The following is a 20,764-nucleotide window of genomic DNA, read 5'->3' as shown; positions in this document are numbered from 1 at the left end:
ATTACCAATGAAAATCAGAACAGGATAATAAGAAGGAAAAGAAATTATAAAAACATCTTCCCCACCCCTCCCTCCTTCCTGAGCTCTAGGTCTTCCCCCTCAGCAGTGCAGGGTGATGGGAATGAGGTTTATGATCAGCTCATCACACCTTCCTGCTGCTCAAGGAAGCTGCTGGGTCCTGCTGCTCCAGTGTGGGGTCCCTCCCACTGTGGCAGTTCCCCACAGACTTCGGCCAGAGTTCTACCCACAAGCTGCAGCTCTTCATGAACTGCTCCAATATGTGACTATTAGAGAGTATTTTGGGCAGACGCTGCAGCCTATGTGCACAACCTGCAGGCAAAACAATGGACATTCTGTGGATGGAGAAGCATGCTTGCAAACACTCTGTGTACATGCCTGATAGCAGAAGCATACTGCACTTGGGCAGCCAGCATGAGAAAGTTTGCCAACTGCATCCGAGGGAAAAAGATGTGAAGGAACATGATCTGAAGATGCTAGAAGAAGATGTGAAGATATTCTGCTGATTTTGCTGACAAGCTAAGCTACGTGACCAAGATATGTTTAAGAAATGCTCTTTGTTTTATGCACAGTATTCTGTAACCAATCAAATACTTTCCCATGTCGCTTGAACCCCAGATAATCATATAAATGTACCCTGTATCTAACAATAAATGAGCATTGATCATACTTCTATGAAGATACGATCTTGGACTCTGGAGGTTCCTCTCCTTTTACCCCCTACCCCTACTCTCTCCTTCATGATGGGACTCTTCTCCACAGGGTCAGTTCTTCAGGAAAAGCCTGCTCCAGTGTCCCCCATGGGATCACAAGTCCTGGCAGCAAACCTGTCCAGCCTGGGCTCCTCTCTCTGTGGGTCTGTAGGTTCCTGTCAGGACCCTGCTCCCACTTCCCATTTTTCAGAGCTCTCTTTTGGGCAAACCCTTGCTCTGGCGTGGGTCTCTTCCATGGCTTGAGTCAGGTCTCTGCTCCCCACTGCCCTCCCTGGGCTGCAGGGGCACAGCTGCCTCACCATGGGCTGCTCCAGGGGCTGCAGGGGAATCTGAGCTCCAGAGCCTGGAGCAGCTCCTGCCCCTCCTGCCCTGCCCTGTGAGTCTGCAGGGCTGCTCGTTGCACATGGCTTACCCTGCTTTTCTCTGAGTTCAGCTACATCTGTCCTTAAATCTGTTACCACAGAGGTGTTACCACCATCACTGACAGGCTAAGGGCTTGGCCAACACAGGGTCTGTCTTGGATCCAGTTGGCATTGGATCTCTTGGACATGGAGGAGCTTCTGGCAGCTTCTCACAGAAGCTACCCCTGTGCCCATTTCCATCAAAATCTGGCCACACAAAACCAGGGATATGAACTTGATGAAGACCGAATAATCCTCTAGATACCTTATTCTTGCCTATATCAAATATGGGAGAAATAAAAACTCAGTTTAAAATGCTTAATTTAAGTGGGATGTGAATATTTGGTTTTCAGGACAAATCTATAACATTTGATGTATTTTTCAGTAATATTTCTAGACAAATACTTGTGGGTGTATTCATATTTAAGGAAAATTCATGCTGAAGGATACAAATAAAACCAAATTAATTGATTAGGAATTAAAATAAATCTTTGCAGATATATTTGAACAATTTTGTAAATTCGGGCTGTAAGAGTAAGAAATAAAAAAATATTTTCATAAGTTTTTTTTCCAGTCTGTATCATATGAAAATATTCTTCACATGTTTCTGTCCACATCAGCTTTCTCATCTATTTCAAACCTCATTTCAGCATGTCTTTTCATCATTATTTAAACCTATTAATTTCCCTTTTCCTCTGGGAATATAGATATGTTTTTACTCTGTAAACTATTTTGGGAAAGACTTCTTATGAACTACCATGGAGAAGAACTAATATTGTTACCAATAGGCAGCCACTTCCTAGGCTGAACTTCTAATTAAGTTATTCTTGGTTCATGCAGGGAAATACTAACCATGTATTCTGGGGTTGCCAAGGTTAATTGTCTGTCTAGACTACAGGGACTGCATTCTTTAACTAACAGATCACTAAAAGAGTAACTGAAGCTCTCAGGAACATGATTATAATTTTATATAAAACAGCTATATTTGAAGTGTCTTCTTGGAGGTTCACATGTAGGTGGAGGAAGATTTAAGCAGCAGAAGGAATGAGGTACACGGCAGAACAGTTAAAATGAGATAAAGGACAGATGGAGCAAAGAATAGTTCAGCCTGGTAAAGGGATTAAGTCACTGCATTTTCTTTGTGTGTTTGTCTCGGTGTCACTGGATTTTGTAGGTGTTCAAATTAGCATGGTGCAATGGCTGTTAAATTACATTACAAACTCTGGAGTCAGGAAACAGCTAGCTCACAATCCTCCAAATAAAAAGAAACGAGCCTATGCAATCTTTTCCTAATGCAGAAATGGCCAAAATCTACTTAGATAATACATTTTTAAGTCAGCAGCAGGAGCTGTTTCTGCAGGTGCAGGAATGGCCACATTAGGCAGTGATCTGTACATGGCTAGTTGGGAGACTTTCTGTATTTGGTTTAAGATTATACATAATGAAGCATCTTCAGTGACCAGGGGGAATCATTCCAGAGCTGTGGAATGGGTGTAAGTGCTGAGGAATTTTGCCCCATCCAGCAGATGTTTCAGGGACCCTTGCAATGGAAGCTAAACAACCTGAGTCCCCATGCAAGCTTTACCCCGTGCATAGATCCCAATAAGTTACAATTTATTTATTTCCTCTTTTTTTTTTTTTTTTTTCCTAACAGCTTCTCTGTCTGTTAATATCTGTGCAACGTGGATGTCAGAGTAGGTGAATGCTTATGTCAGCGCTGCACCCCGCTGGAGCGCAGTCCGCAGTGCTAGATGGCAAGATGTTGACCCAAATTTAAACCAAGGTTTCCTTCCTTCCTGTAACCCTTTAACAAGCTGTCAGCACACATTGCTGGAGGTACAGTACCACCACCACTACTGTGATTACATTGTGCTAATTGGCTCCAAGCAGTTTAAATTAATCAAGTCAGAGCTTAAAGTAAACTCTCGGCTCCTAGGGAGCTGGTCATGTGTACAGCCAGAGTGTCGCTGAGCTGATCCTGGATTTTCCCTAAACATTACACAACAGCTATGTAAGAGTTCAGCGAAATCTGTGTGTTTTCATCTTTCAGACTTGCCCAGTGTCATATTGAAGATCATGTCCAGCAGCAATCCCAGTGCATGCTTTGACAGGTTCTTGGGAGAGCTGCTGTTGCCTCAGCCTAAGAATATCCCGTCCTGCCTCTCCTTCTGGACCAGCTGTGTTCCAGCTGTGAAGAACGGGTGGCAAGCTGGGCTGGGTGTCAGACACTATTAAAGCTGAAATGCTGCTGCTGTGTTTGTTTCATGCCCTGTGGAACTTTACCTCACTTGCTTCAAGAGTAAGACTGAGCACATTAAATGATTTAGCAGCATGGTGGCCAGCTCAGTAACCTGACAGAAACACGTTTTCTGAGCAGTCAAAGCATAATGCAGTGAGTAAGCCCTTTTATAGTAATAAAATTCAATAACTGGCCAGAGTGGTTTTCCTATTAGATACTGAATAAAGCCTTTGGCACAGCACTTTTTTTTTTTTTTTTTTTTTTTTTTTTTTTTTTGGTGTATCCCTTTTGGGTTTTTCAGACATCTAGTGATTACTGTAGTGTGGGTTTATACAATTGCAATCTGATGCTTTGCTCATGGATTTTTGGCTTGAGCTACATCTCAGTCATTGAATAGTACTACTGATTTTCAAGGGATGTAGTAGTGGAGGAGGTAAGAATTCTACAAAAAAAATTCTGTGCTAGTTTTGGTCAGCCTATAAGGATATTCCTTGACACATCCTTTGGATGATTTCTGTATCACATCTAAGCACGAGATAAGGAAGACTGACTATAGATGATTTAAATTCTACTTGTATTCAAAACATTCTTTGCTTAATGTGGAAGAGTTTAGGGAAGAGATATGGCACACAGCTCTTTTAGATATTCCGTGGCATCACTGTTAAAGCACTTGAAGAACAAGAAAAAAAAAATTAAAAAGTTTCAGAAGCAATTGCTTCAAATAACTGATCGGTTTGGAAACCTAAGCACTGGAGCAAGGATTCTGCTGGCTTTCAGGCAGATTTTTTGTTGCTAGTTGATAAAAATCCTGGTGAAACTATTACTGAAGATAGACCCATGTTGCCCTGTGATACTAGATTTTTTCAAGCTGTAACACAAAGGTGTTTTCCATCTAGAGGTCGAGATACCACTCACATACCTCATTAGCAGGATGGGGGTTTGAGCACTCCACATCTGTACCACTCCAAAGCCAGACAGCTCAGCCCTAGCATCAGCATTCAAAAGCTTTTGGCACCTTCCTTATTTCAGGCATGAGAAGAGAGAAGACAAATCAGCACAAGTTCCATAGGGCAGAATCAAGGCTGTGACTTAATTAATGCACACTTCAGTCTATGAAATGTGGTTTTATTTAAAAACATGTTTGAATAAACAGTGAGATTTTAATGCTTCTCAGAAGATCTGATACCACTGATACCCAGAGATTAATGGATTCCTTGCATGTGCATCTTTAAGTTGTCTTTGAAATCCTTAAATATAGTTTGCAGAATCTTTCAAACTGTTTGAAAATGTTTCAGTAACTCAAAAATATTACTTAACTCACGGTTGAAAGCTTATTATCTCAAAACCTATGGTGAACAAGTGACATAAGTAATACACCCATCTAATAATAATAATAATTTCACTTATAACTGAAATGCGGTTTCTCTTCAGGATATAGAAACACAGAAAAGTAACCCAGTATTCAGGCTAAATTTCAGTAATCCAAATATGGTCAGTTCCTGTAGAGGTGATAAAGCTTTTTCTAGTGTATTTCTATACACCGTGCACTTGTCTTTACTTACTTTTTATTCACTATTACAGGAACGATTTTAACTACTCATATTAGAAGATGGACTAAAAGAAATGTCATAACTAATTGATAAAAATATTAACACGTTCACTAAGCAAAATGTAATCATCTGAAATGGAAAGCTAACATGTTACTCAGGCTAATGGCCCCTAGAATCTACATGAATAACTAATCACTGTCTTACAATTCACCAGACATGCTCTTTTCCTTACCCTCTTGATTCTAATAGAATAAATTTTTCTTAATGTTTATTTAATACTATCCCCAATAAAATGCAATACAGTGCTTTTTGGTATTCCCTAACCAATTAAGCATAATAATTGAATCCCTCTGCTGCCCTTCTTATGTTGTTAATATAAATTCATAATTATCTGACTCCCATCCTATTAAGTGAGCTTTGGATCAGACCATATCTGGTCTTTTCTATTCTGGAATAGATCACTATTTTCTTAATAGTAAAATGGCTTTCTCTGTGTTACATTTCTTCACTGGACATGTCCTTTAGCCATTTCACAGACTTATGTAGCTGTAGCCCTTATCCTTTTAAAGTACATAATAAATGCCTGTCAGACATTGCTGCAACGTGGTAATGTATTGCCTCTATATAGGGATCAATCAAATCCCAGGCCCTGAGATTCAATACATCTGCTCTAAAAAATGTGAAATTTGGTGAATAAATTAAGGAGGAAGTCTAAAGTCCTTGTGGACATAAGTTAAGAAAACTAGTTTATACAAAAGGATGATAAAAATTCTTCATGCTTGTGTAGATAATGAACTGTGTGATCAGTTAAAAACCATGTACAGTTCCAGAAACACAGGCAGAGCTCTGAAGGCCACACATAATTTTGAAATTATAATATATTCCTTTCCATTGCTTTAATTATGACTTCACTGTGGCATTTTCACCTATCAGTGCAGAAATCTCATGTGAGTTCCTGCCGCTCCAAGGCACTATTACTTGGTGCTGCATGGTTATTTGTACCAGTGTATATTTCTTGCAAAATACAGCTATGTCAGGTCTGTCCAGATTTTCTACTGGAATAAATGGCTTCTCCAGGTAAGGGAGAATTCCTCCATGGCTCTTCCTGGTCTGGCTATTGAATTATCATTACTTTTTTTAACACTCTTCCAAGTGACAACTTCTCCATTGCTAAATGGAGATAGATAACGCCTAAAGTGGATGTACCTTGAGAGAATTACGTGCCATAGGGTTGGATCTAGACATTTCCCTTATCTTGAACTTTCTTTACTCTGCTTCTCTTTTGTATTTGATCTCATCTATTTCCTAAGACAGGCAAAAAACCTTATCAGTAATTTACTGAGGAAGAAGGAATCAGAGAGTAAGTGTAAGGTTAGCTAGAAAGAATCAGTTTATTCTGCACAATGGTATATCCAGTTTGGGTGCAAATTGTATGGCACTTGAAGTGAATCACTGAAATAGGCAGATAAAGCTCCTGATTTTAACCCTGATCCAGCAGTGCTTTTCCATATAATACTGACAGATGACCATGGCTTGAATTACTCTCTCCAAAGTAAGGCAATGTGATGTCTGTGAGTCTAAAATATAAATTACCCTTTCACTGAGCAATATCAAACTTTTGTCAGAAAAATCCCAGCTGAACTGTGATCACATGACACTGCTGAGGACAGAGGGAGTGCATTGTGATGGTGACTGGATGCCAGTGATGTTCCCCCTGCCCCCTGTGAGCTGCACACAGAATACAGACAGGATGTAAATTCAGATCCAAGCATAGACATGTATTAGGATGTGTTAACAAAATATATGATTATTCAGTATCACTAAGGGCAGCAGCATATGAGCCCTTTCATTTTGCATTTTTTAGGAGGTTTTTTTTTTTTGTTTTTTTTTGGTTTTTTTTTTTTGTTATTTGTGCTATTTCTGAGGGATTAGTTGTTTTTTGGTTTTTGTTTTTTATTTTTTAATTTCTTAGAATGAAGAATTTTACTTTAAGAGCTGGAAGCAAAATTTCACTGCTGATATTCTTAGACAACATTAGATGTAGAGAATAAAGCTTGGTACAAGTCTGCCACCCTAATTTATAAGGCTGGTGGTCTTTTTTTAAAAATTGTGTTGAATAACTTCATAGTTCACTGTCATGGGAAAAAACTTCATTACTGGACATGAATCTATTGCATTAGCTCACCAGAGCATGACATATTCGGGGAAGGGCCTTTATCTAAAATTTGCGATTAAACTCTGTGTTCTGAGTGGCTGCTGACCTCCCTGTTGAAGAATATTCATGGATGAACAGATTTCAAAGCCAGGAGGGTCTCTTATTTCTGTAACCTAGCTAAAGCGATTCAGTAACACGGGGCTGGGAGCATCATCTGGTAAATGTTGTATCCTGACCACAGCTCTTACAAGAATGACAGAATCTCTTTCTGAAAATACGTAGAAGATCTTATATCAAGATTTAAGGTAGTGAATTAATGTTTTTTCCCAAATGAATGATACTATTATTTCATTACTGTATTTAAAATAGATGCCTTTGCATTTTATTCGTTGTTCTAACCTCATTGCCACAGGGATTGTCAGAAATCTCCCACATGAATAATTAAGAGATTTCACTCTGTGAACTATTTATATAAACCATACATTAATTTAGTGGGATAGAAGAGAAATACTTATTTAATGATGATCTCTGCAGACCATGCTATATTTCCCAGTTTGCACACAGAACAACTACACTATCTAATTAAGCCATCTAATCTGGATATTTAATCAATAAAGGTAAAGGCCATGATACTAAATTTCAAATTCTTTTTTCATTTTTGAGAGTCTGTTTCATTTCTTGGTCTCATATTAGAAACTCTGTGTTTGTGCGTGCTTGTTTGCACACATAATGAAACAACAGAGAGGAAAATAAATTTTTATGTATATGTGGATATATAGATGGATAACATGCCTAATTGCTTTGAGCAGAGGGTAAGACCAGATGAACCCCAGTGGTTCCTTCTATGCGAAATCATTCTGTTGTTCTGTGATTGAATCCATTGATTATTAACAGAATTTAAGTGCTTCCCATTCAGCCATGAATGGATATTTACTAAAGCTCTATCAGGTATTTCAGTATTACTTCCTTTCAGCCATTCCTCCATCTGTAAATCTTATAATCAGAAAATGCTGGACTGTTTTGGGTTGGAAGGGACCTTAAAGGTCATGTAGTTCCAGCTCCCCTGCCATGGACAAGGATGTCATTCACAAGATCCCATTGCTCCAAGAACCCTCCTGAGCTTGAACACTTTCAGGGCTGGGGAACCTCAGCCTTTTTGGGAAACGTGTTCCATTGCTTCATCACCCTCTGAGTAAAGGATCTTTTCTTTCAGGCAATCTCAGCCAGCCCTTTCCAGTTTAAAACCACTACCCCTTGTCCTGTCACCATCTTCCTGTATGAAACGCTCCTGTCCATCCCTTTTATAGGAAGGGGTTCTAAATTCTACCCCAAGCCCACTATTCTCCAGGCTGAACACACCCAGCTGTCTGAGCCTGTCTTCACAGGAGAGGTGTTCGGAGCACTTTCATGGCCTCTCCTGGACCTGCTCTAAGAGGTCCATTTATTTCTTATGCTGAGGACCATGAAGCAGACACATCACTTCAGGTGATGTTTCACCTGACCAGAGCAGGATCCCCCCCACCCCTGTGCTGGGGGATCAGCCCAGCACAGTGGGGATTTCAGGGCCAGGGTGCATCCAGCTCTTCCTTCCTCACAGCCCTAAGTCCCTCTTGGCAGGGCTGCTCTCTGTGAATTCTCCCAATCCTGATATCTGGGATTGCCTCAACCCAATTGCAGCACCTTGCTTGCACTTGTTGAGCTTTATGAAGTTCTTGTGAACCCGTACTTCAAGTTTACCCAGGTCCCTCTGGGCAGCATCCCTTCCTTCTGTTGTGTTAGCTGCACATCATTCAACAGAGGAAGACAGTGAAAGGCAAAACTGAACTAGGTTCTGCAATGCATATTGGCTGATTTTCTCAAAGCCTTCTTGACAACAGTCACATCTATCCATTTTCAATGCTTCTTTGGAAGTCGTAACCTTAAAACGTGATTGAGATTTACTGCCTTTTGTTAGGGTATGATGTTGGCAGTTCATTTAAACAAAGAATCATAGAAAGTGGAGTGGATTCTTTGATTTTTTGCTTCATGAGTAATGATGATCTTTCAGAAAAAAATATAAATTAATTTTCTATAGAAGTACAGCCTTTCCTTTCTAAACTCTATTGCTAGAAGCAGAAGAAAACAAGTACTTCATATACATTGGTTGGTCCTAGGCAAATTGAATGTTTTTTCAGGTTCTAAGTGTTTGAATGGATATCACACATTACCAGTAGCATCACAGCTGCTCTCTGCTGCATTTTTTTTTCCTCAGTACAGAAACCAAAATCAATTGCCCTTGGCTCTACAAAAATCTGATCCTTTGAAGGCAGAAAAAGTGTTGTGTCATACTGCTGAAAGACTGGGATGTTGCCATGTCAGAAACTGCTTCATAAGAGTGTTTTCGTTATACAATTAATGATAAACTGTAAAAACATTACTTCAAACAGGAAAAAATACATCTTTCTACTAACAGTAAATATTGATATGAGAGTGAAAACATAAGAGAATTGCTAAGAACATTCTCCAGTTCTCCAGGAAGAGCCTTAAAATAAAAGATACTTTATGTAGCACTCATAGATGTTTTATACTTCTTGTCCATGGTTTATTCTTCAGCCTCTGTAATTCAGCACTAATTTTCTGATTTACCATAGCTGGAAGGCATGCAAAATATAGTTACAATACTAAAGTAAATAAAATTTCAGATTATTAATTTCAGGGTTTGGTGTTTGGTTTTTTTTTTTAAACTCCACATATAAAATGAACAGAAAAAACATAGAAAAAGCTTTCATGGGTCATTTATTTTAGGAAATTATTGAATGAATTAGAATTTAAATAAAGACTGTGAGATTTACTCTGGTATAATAGCATGAAATTAAGACCAAGTTTTACCTGTGCTGTTACTAATAGACAATATATTCAATTACATACTAAATCTGATTCACTTGTCTGTGCAATTAAAATACAAATGTTCAGATCATAATATTAGAAGCCTCCCATTTTGGATGTGGCATTATGTGCTTTTCTTGCTGCTGTTGTTAACAATAATTCATATGGGAAGGTAACATGACTTTAACTACCAACATGTGCCATCCTGAAAGAGGGTTTCTTGTGTCCTGTATGCAAATCTAAACTGATGCAATGAAGCACACAATTTTTCTTGATGGAAGTCTTTGGTTTCCCCAAGCACCACAATTTAAACTATGCCAGTGCCCTCTTTGTACAATGTGGTGGTCAAATGATTCCAAGTAATATGCTTTCTTTGATCTTTTTGTTTTATTTATCCCAGTTTTGAAAGTTGGATTTTCAAGATGCTCCTTTCTTAATAAAGTGTGAACATTAAACACTAAGTGGGACTGTAAGCATGCTGACAGGCTGAGAAAAGCTGATCACAAAGCAAAATGAAATGTATTAATAAAATGCATTTCATAGAAATAAAAATCAAAAAAATACTCTGTGTCTGATGTGTTTTAATTATTTAAAGTATTCATGATCTATGGTATTCAAAGAATATTTGATTACTGACTAGAACACACCAGTATCTGACATCGTAAGAAGAATGCCAGGAAACCCTGAGGTCTGGCCAGTTTCCACTACTGCTGGCCATCCATGCTGGTTCCAGCCCCCAGGTCAGGTGAAATCTGTGCAGCAGAACAGTGAACATCATTTGCCTAAAAGGCAGCCTGGGATATGTGTCCTCTGTTGTCACAGACAGTATTGATAAAGGTGGGTTTTATTACTTCTAAACTGTTACAGGAAGAACAATATTTTATACTATCTAGAGAGCTTAGGAATTCCCAGCGTTATCCTTATGGGAGGCCAGAGGTATGTTTTATTGTTACTAAAGAGCATACAGAAGACTTGAAACTGCCAGTTTATTGTGGCCCAAGAACTCTAAAATTGGAAAATAAAGAAAGCTTGTTTTTTGTCGCTGCCAGCTTTGAGTTTATTGCCCTCTGAAAGTGAGGGGCTGAGTATACATCAGTTTGTCTCCTGCCCTTGAAGGAAGGGAATTACTGTTGGTTTTCATTAGTTTTTTGATTGTTTGGTTGTTTTTTTTTTTTTATTTTTGGGGGTGGGGGAGGTGGGAATGTTGGCTTTTCTTTCTTTTATTTGTTTATTTGTTTGGGTTTTTTTTGTTTGGTTGGTTTTGTTTGGTTTTTTTTTTTGTTTTATTTTTGGGGGGGGGGGAGGGGGGAATGTTGGCTTTTCTTTCTTTTTTTTTTTTATTTTTGGGGGTGGGGGAGGTGGGAATGTTGGCTTTTCTTTCTTTTATTTGTTTATTTGTTTGGGTTTTTTTTGTTTGGTTGGTTTTGTTTGGTTTTTTTGTTTTTTGTTTTTTGTTTTTTTAATCTAGACCTACTTATGGGGTATCATGACTGCTTACAAAAATCTCTTGGGAGAGATAATAAAAGAATGAAGTCATGTTTTATTATTGCTGTGTGATGTAGGGGGTTATCCTGGTTTTATCCAAGTGCTTGGGCTTTTCAGACTTTAGAATTGAAGCTATTCTTCATCACTCCACTGCTTTAGACAGAAGCAGTGTAGTAAATGCAGATGACCAAGCAGAAGAATTGGTGATCACTAGACTGCAGAAACTGGAGTGAAAGAAGCCATTGACTTATGTTTTAAAAAGGAAAGGGGATGGGAGATGTTGGCATGGACAACATGTTGGTTGTGACCATGTTCAGGTTCAGGCCATACATCACACAAGAGCAGGCAGTCTTGCTTAGGTCAAACTTGTCTCTTCAGAAATGTAGCCATCTCTCTCAAGTTCAGTGTCTCTTACAGCTGGTCAGAGGGAACTGACCACTTCTTGCTGCCAGCCACCAACACACCAGGGATCATTAGCGAGCATGCAGAAGGAATGCTTATGTTTGGATGAGCCTTCTCTTCCTTCTGGAGCCTGACCCATGTGCCATCCTTAATATTTAGAAGCTCTTGAAATACTCCTGTTCCCTCTAGTGCAACTTCCCCTAACCACATTGTTGCATTAATCTACACTGGTCAAGGGCATCATCCCAATTCTTTACAAAGGAAAGGCAGAAATACTCGTTAGTCTCCTTCTGGCTCAGATTTCTTCACTTGAATAAAAAATTATTCCCAGGAGCATGGATCAGGCAAAAAAAAAAAAAAAAAAAAAAAAAAAAAAAAAAAAAAAGGCCATTTCCAAATTGAACAATGAAGCTGCATCTGTATGAATAATTGCATGTATTCCTGATCAGACCCTGGTTATGATTCTGATTGATGTGGGAGGACCTGCATCTCCATCAGTGATTTCTCCCAGGGTCAGACAGGTGATGGAATTCAGAGTGCCTGCTGGACGTGGCTCCAGTGTTCTTCTGTGCCCAGAAATAGTTTGGGAAAGTGCCTGTTGGCACAGATTAAAAGTGTGTTAGAGGCTGTCCTAAAAATTTAGAGTAGAGACAAGTGAATTGCCTGGAAACATTCTTTGACACGTTCAATTTATTATTCTAGACAACAGCCTTAGAGGCAAAAGTCCAGGGCATGTCAAGACACACACCCTCACTCAACAAAGCTGCACTCACCTTCATGAAGCTGCAGATTTCCTTGATACCTCCAGTATGGCAAGGACTTGCCATCTGATTCAACAATGAATTATTGGTTTGTGTTGTTGCAGGTTTTTAATGCATCTAAATGTAACTCCTAGGAGATACAATCTCTCTTCTGTACATGTTCCAACCCCACAGCTCAAAAACTTCTTTGTACCATGACAAGGTAAATCAGCTCTGTAATTGAATCAAGAGTATTATTAAATAAGGAAGGGTTCCTGGACTCAAATAGCCATAGAAATACATCAGGATTTGGTTTTTTTGGGGGGAGGACGTTCTGAAGTTCTCCAGTATGTTTTCAATGTAGTAAATTGAGTAGCCAAGAATGAAGAGCTTTTTTACTCTGTAAAACCCAACCATTTTGTAAGTTGTTCTTCTACCTGTTGGTTTCTCTGGTTCTAGATTCCTGCTGATAGTAAAAGACAAAGTGCTTTTGTGCAACACACCAACATAATTACAGTTAGCTGTAATGACACCATCATTTATCCTGGACTCCCAAGTTCTAAAATGGAAACTGTATTTTCTTGCCACCCTATAGGTCCCTTGGTGAGATGTATAGGAAGATCATGTGGTGGACTCAGAAGTTTATTTTTAAGTTGATATGTGGATTTGTTTCCCAAGACAGTGAAATTTCATGGCTGTATGGGGGAGAGAGAGGAGGGGAAGGGAAAGGTGGAGAGGGACAAGAGGGAAGAGAGGGAGTGAAAGGGAGAAAGTATGAGAAATCAAATCTCTTCTTGAGGGACAAAAGCAGATCATAGAATGGTTTAGGTTGGAAGGGGCTTTAGAGATTATGAATTTCCTACCCCCTGCCATGGGCAGGGAGACCTTCCACTTGACCAGGTTGATTAGAGCTCCAGCAAACATGGCTTTAACATGTCCAGGGATGGGTCATCCAGAGTCTCTCTGGGCAACCTGTTGCAGAAATACCTCACTTTCATATAAAAACAGGGCCTTGATTTAAAGATAGCTTTTATCTTTGAACAAGAATTACAAGATTTTTTTTTTTCTCAACCAGCATGAATTACAGTTTCTTTGTAAATGTTACTGAAGAAGCACGGCACTAGTCTGTCTTTCATTTATATTGCTTTTATTAGGATACTATTCGATATTGTGAAAAGAAAACATGCTGTAGAGCTATAGGAAAATAATAAGCCTTAATAGCAGCAAGGTAGGAGAATGTAATTTTTAGTTTATGATCATAAATGCCTCAAAGCTCTTAACAAATATCTAGTAATTTAGCTTCAAAAGAGACCTGGGAAATAGTTAAGTATTTTTATCTACAAGCACATCACAGGAAATTGCAAGAAGAGAGAAGGTAAATCAGAAACTGAAACTGTAGCTGATCCAGGAATATAACCTCTGAAGTCATCTCTATTCTTCTTTGGGAGGTTAATACCGAATTGACACTAAGCTGAGTATCTTTTGCCCCTGAGAACTGAAAGAGGAAATTCTGTCTGCTTTATTTAGATGCCACGTCACCAGCTGTATGAGTTTCTAGCCTTAAGAGGGCTATCCAGTCCACTAAAACAACTACCAAAGCTCCATACCTAAATTTAACTGAGCACAGCATTAACCTCTGAAGACTTGTCCAGCTTGTCTGCCTTCCTCTTTCTGTCAAATTGCTCAGGGCAGTGACTCTTCATCTAAGTAGATAAGTAAAGCTTCAAAGTCTGGCCTTAACTTCCTGCCATCTTGCAAGCTTGGAAATTCACATTTTAAAAAGCATGCCATATTTTCCAGCAGCAAACTACAATGCTTGGTGTTGGAAAACACAATAACCATACTGCAGAATCTGTCAAGCACAGTGACACTTGAAGCTCAATTCTGTTGCTCCACAAGGATGTCTGGTGCTATTTGGGATGATGACTGTCATCCTGCCTGGCCTCCAGCTGATGCTTCAGGGGAGAGCAGGGTTTCTGCAGATCCTGTGTCATGTTTTATAGCTGTCTGCAGCAGATATTCACATGTGATGGGGGGAGGAGGGGAGGAAGTGAGAAGATGCCTTAATATTACTAACTGAAATGAACTCTTATGGTAACATTTTTTTTATATGCTTAACTAAAAGTTCATATTGCAAATCAGACTCTATCCTGGTCACCCAGGCTCAGTTGATAATTATAAGGACCTTCAGATAATGGTTTATCTAAACAGGACCTTAGGACAGGTGAGAATGATCACTCTCTGAGGTTCCTACAGTATAGTCATATCATCTATATCAGGATTTTAAGATAACAGCTAAATTTTAGATTTCTGTCCTTTAGTTCTCTGAAGTGAGATTGTTGCTGCACAGAGCTTTGACTTTTTCAAGATATTCCAGTTTGTATAGAACTCTCCAGATCCACCTGTTTCTTCACAGTATTGCTTTATCATGCTCACAGTGTCAAAATATTTTATTTCTGTGAACTTTGCTTTTTGCATTTTTACCACAGCAGCGTTAGTTACACCGTATCCCATTTCCTTGCAGCTTTGTTCACATAGTGCTGCCAGGTTCCCATCTCCTGACACTTTTTTTTTTTTTCTCTATGGTGTTGCTAGCATTTTCTGTAACAAGTCACAGAATTATAGAACCATTTAGGTTGGAAAGGACCTCTAAGATCATTGAGTCCAACCATTAACATAACACAGCTATGTCCACCACTAAACCAGGTCGTCAAGCACTACATCCACATGTTTTTTGAGCACTTCTAGGATGGCATTTTCACCACTTCTCTGGGTAGCTTCTTCAAAATGGTTGACAGCCCTCTCAGTGAAAACATTTTCCCGAATATCCAATCTAAACCTCCCCTGGTGCAACTTGAGGCCATTTCCCTCATCCTGTCCCTGTTCCCTGGAAGCAGGGCCCAACCCCTCAGCCCTGGTTGTCCCCTCCTGTCAGGAGCTGTGCAGAGCCACAAGGTCCCCCCTGAGCCTCCTTTTCTCTGGAATGAGCTCCTTCAGCTTCTCCTCACCAGACTTGTGTAAAACTACTCTAAGGCACTGAGAGCTAATACACTTGTCCTGCGAGTTTGTTGACCAGATTGTGTTTCTCAAACCATATTGGCACTGTCATTGGAAGACTAGTTATTTATATATACCCCAAAGAGTGTCCAGTAAGTGGAGAGAGGATGATGGAATATGAAATTTGAGAAACCTCAGTTAGTACCTCAGCCTCAGGACTGCTTCTTGTGAAAGTGCCTTGGAAGACATGGCATGAGTAGATGTCACAGAAGCAGACAGTTGAGCGGGGAATGGGGGAATCTAATCTGCTAAATTTAGAAGAATTAGGATTAGTGAGTCATTTTCAACTGCCTTTGGCAAAATGCTTTTTTTGGGCTGCTGCTCAGGGCTCTGACAGTGAGCTGGGAATAACCAGTGCTCTCCAACTGTGTGTGAGAGAGGAGAAAGCAAACTGCATGGAGATCTTTCTATAAACCCGGATGAGAAAGAGGTCTAGGTCTGTGGGTGTCTCTTTCTTCCTCATCATTGCACACAGGTCTGGAAATTTTCTCTCATCCTGAGAGAAGGGATCATCTCTCAAAGACATGGTTTTGTAGTTTGTTTTCCACTGAAATTAGTATTCCATTTTTCAGGGCATGGCAAACACTTTGTAAGAGCTCAGGAGAGGGAGAAGAGCAGCAGATGAAGGGTGGTAGATCTCACTTCCAAATCTAGATCAACAGAAACACTACAAAATCTTTATAGAACTCCTTCTATCTCTTTCCAAATTGTTTCTATGTTATAATTATAAAAAAATTGAGGAAACAGTACAAAAGACTAACAAAAGTCACTTAATAAGGCAGTTTTGAAAACAGAGAGAAAACCTAAATTTCAGCTTTGGTCTAAAATTGAGGAAAACCTTTTCAGAAGAGATTGAATCATCTATTGAATTTCCTTCATTTCACAATTTTAAAGGTCTTCAGTAAATGGATATTTAAAAAAATCATAATATCAATGATTTATATTGCACAGTAATTCAGCATGGGAGGAAAAAAAAAGAAAAGACAGCTTTTTTGTTTTAGACGCAGGAGGTAACAAAAGTGAGGAACTAGGCAAGATGATTTGGAGAATTTTCCTTAACTTCAACTGATCATTCAAGTTGTTTTAAGTGCTGACACGGAATTTGGCCCCTCCATTTCCTCAGTAACTTGCTGCTCCTGTCAGACTCTCCTTGTCATTATTCAAGTGCAGATAGGTATTTCTGGCTTTAAAAAGGCTTGGCTTTTTAAGGATCCTAAAATATGTTCTAGGTGTCGATTTTGCTTTATATAGCATTACCGTTTATGTGACTATTACATAGATTCTTCTCACAAGTTTCCTCTGGGAGAGAGGATGAATTGACGAAGACCAAAATCTTAGTTCTGGGAAAAGAGGAGAGGAAGTCTCTTTTCTTCATCACATACAAAAAAGAGAAAACTGGGATGTAGGTTAGTTTAATTACCCAATGATGCTTGGTTTAAAAACAAACAAAATAAAACAGAAAAACCACACCAAGTAATTCCCCACCCAAAACAAACAAACAAAAACAAACCAAACGAAAAAAAAAAAAAAAAAAAAAAAAAAAAAAAAAAAACAAAACCCCCAAAAACTTAGAATGGATAGGAAAATAGGAAAGGTAGGGGGGTTTATTATGATGTCTACATGGCTTCCATAAGAGGAAAAACCCTTTCCTTCCCATCCTAACGCAACTGATTTTTTTGTAGCTAATTTAAAGAGTTTGCATTAAATACTAGACATTGATTATTTCTGCATCTTATTTCTCTTTTGGATATGTTTGGAACATTTGTACCAACCTTCTCTATGAGAAGAACTTGTGCTAATGACTCTCAGCTACACTGGCATGTAACCAAATAAAAAAAAAAATTGTCATGGAAAACTTATTTATTGATTGGGAATTGGATGAAACATATGAAAGACTTCCCTTTTGAAAGCAGATGGAAAAAAAAAAAGTAAGATTCACAATAATTTCACATAAGCTCCCTGATGCAGAAATATAATACAATGTTAAAGGATTCTGATAAGTTTATGTGTGTGTTTAAAACGTAGGCATTCATCAAGTCATTCAGACTGGATTCCAACATTCTTTTCACCCAAAATCCCTGTGGCCTCCTCCTGGCCCACATTACCTTTCACACTTAAGTCACACTGTGAGCTGGACCTCAAGGCAGGTTTGCCGACACCCTGGTCAGAACTCGGTCCTGGAGAACTGCAGCACCAGGACTTTGTAAAAGCTGCAGGCCCCCTACAGACAAAGGTCCAGTGATATATTAGATGCAACCTTTGTTTACCATCTTGTCAATTAATTCACCATTGATTTAGGATAAAAATTGCATCTCATTTGCCAAAGGGCACCAGGCATGAATTGATTGGGTATTGTCAAGCTGTATACATTGTCAGCAAAAAGTTAACACTCTTTGCCATATTTATATCTTCAAAGATGTGCTAGCATGTGTAAGTTTCTATGTGTCTAGAGAGTATACATGTGGATGCAGAAACACCAGAAAAATAAAAATATTAAACTCATTAAGGGGAAGTGTTTTGTCCTGTAATCAGCCTATGTGAAATCCAGCTGCAAGCTCCCAAGGAGGAAAATATATTAAACATGCACCAATATATTTTCTCATTGGAATAAGATAGTTGTGCAAATATCTACTGTAGGCATTTAGGATTTTTTTTTTCTCTCAATCATGATAGTATCTGTCACTCCAGGGCAAAAACTAGATTAGTGTCCAGAAAGTATATCTTGAGACCTGGTGGCTGTAACTTTGCTTCACAGTGCCTGTATTTTATCACTTTGAACATGTCTAAACTAAAGGAATATGTATATGAATGATCACTGAGTTTGAGTAGCTCCCATCTCAGGTCATTTGCTTCTGAAAGTACATGTCAGCATGCATTTTAGTGCTGGAGGAAATAATGCAGTCCATGGAGGGGATGTCAGACAGCTCCAGGTTCCTTCAGGATGAGATATTTAAATTACTCTTTTTGAGCTAGGTAATATCCATGCCAATTAGGAAGATGAAGTGTTGCAGTATACAATTTTAATGCAATCTTGCATTGAGCAGCTGACTCTAGGGTTGTATTTTCACACAAGATCCTGAGTTAGGGGTTACTTTTTTAACATTTGCAAAAATTACATTTTTTAATACTAAGTCTCATTCCCCATATTGTCTTAAAATTTGACTCATAAATCAGAATTTTACAATAGAGATTTGAAAAAGCTCTAAAAGTAGCATAGGCGATTCTTGGGGTGCTCAGAGTTGCATGGTCAGGTCAAAGCCACTTTATTTTTCTTTAGTGATTCTTCTTCTTATTCCACCACAAGTCTATGACAGCTGAATTTCATTGTTTCAGCTCATGCTCCGGTGGGTAGAGAGGCAAGGGAGGGTTTCAGTTCTCTTCCTTAAAAAAAAAAAAAAAAACTTGGGGAAAAGCAACAAAATATATCCTGAGAGGAACAAAAAGGACAGGGGCCGGAGAGAGTGTTAGGAATATTCAGGGAGTGGACAGTTCAGTGTCCCAGGCTTGGAGAGCTCTAAATGCCCAGCAGGATGATCAGGTGCTGCTGTGATGGCAGCCTCCCTCCCAGAAGTGGTGCGAATCACTGCTATTATTGTGTGAGATTCTTTGAGATCCTATGATGGAAAGCCCTGCAGGAATGTGAGATGCTGTTCCTTATTGCCACTGCCTTCTCTCTCAGCTATTCAATGTGCTCAGCTAATGGTTGCACTAGTCATTATCTTTACTATATTTCACAATTATACTATATTACACCAGTCACAGTGTTCCCCCTATTTCACTATTAAATGAGACTAACTTTTCATTTGAATGTTATTGAAGAAGTTAGTGCGTCTAATTGAAGGTTTCTGACTCATTTATGGTAGTTTTAAAAGCTTAATCTTCAATTTTGAGAGCCTGGATGACCCTGATTACATGAACCATGAGCTACAATATGACTTTCTATATTTTCACTGTCATTAAGTGCTCTGATTCATTTCATGGTAGTGTGGCATATATTTTTGCACCTCTGTGTATATTATGTATACATTCAGCAGCATCAACAAATAAATGTTGAAGCAATGTAATAAACCATATTTATCATGTACTGCTGCTGTATTAGTCCTACTGTGAAAACTGTGCTATACAAGTCCTGCTAACACAGATAGCTGAGTTAAAATTTCAGTTCCTTAAAAATTAAAGTAAGAGATGTTAAATGTGGCTCATAAGCTGATAAAGAGAACAGGTAATAAGCTGTATGCAATAATTAAAATAATGCTTGGGTACATATATAATTTAGAACAAGTATCCAGCATTTTGATTCTTGGAGGGATTGGTCCTTATAAGCATCTGAATTAAAGAAGTTCTATGGATCCTAAAAAATCCAATGAGAAAAAGCTAAGTCTACTTAGATGATAAAAACTAGTAAATTCTAAGTATGTGGCATGACATGAGTAAATCGTTTGGTTTTTGCAAAGATTCATAAGGGTCTGCCTTAATCTATATTATTGTAGTGAATATGAATCAAGAGATATCATTAGGGTCAAAAAAAGCCATACTATGTTTGGTAGATCTTTGGATATTTCTAGCATCTATTTATTTTAAGAAGGCCTAATGATCTTATTGTGAGAAAGTTTTGCCAACTGCTCTTTTTGCTATTTATAGTACACTTATGTAAACAGTGTCCTCTTTTGGACAAGTTTCTGAAGGCTTTGGGGATATTTTTTTTTTTTTTAAATAATGAATCACAGTTATGGAACCTACGTAAAGATGATGAGAAAATACTTTGTTTTGGGGGCATGCCAAAGAGTATGGGCAGAGTCCTAAAGAAAATATACCTTTTCACAAGTGGGTGAAGGAATTTTAAATGAGCATCAGTCCTTATCTGTGGTCCTGGAGGGTTGATCTCCTGGGCAGTCTAAAGAAGACGTCCAAATGTCTTTACAGGAGCAAGATGTAATGGAACAACACAGTTTTCTCATAGTAGTATTTCCTGCTTGCAGGAATTATAGCCTTCTAACCTTAGTAAAATTACAGCACTTCTCATTTGAGCCTACCAGCTAAAACTGGATCAGTCAGTAGCTAAGGCCACAGCCATATTAATAAATGGTTAGATACATCCACCACTATTCCCAGGCCATTCCACTCTGAAATGACAATATC

The sequence above is a fragment of the Onychostruthus taczanowskii genome, unplaced genomic scaffold (assembly GCF_017590055.1).
Source record: "Onychostruthus taczanowskii isolate IOZ18803 unplaced genomic scaffold, ASM1759005v1 scaffold79, whole genome shotgun sequence".
Taxonomy (NCBI): domain Eukaryota; kingdom Metazoa; phylum Chordata; class Aves; order Passeriformes; family Passeridae; genus Onychostruthus; species Onychostruthus taczanowskii.
This window is presented reverse-complemented; position numbering follows the sequence as displayed.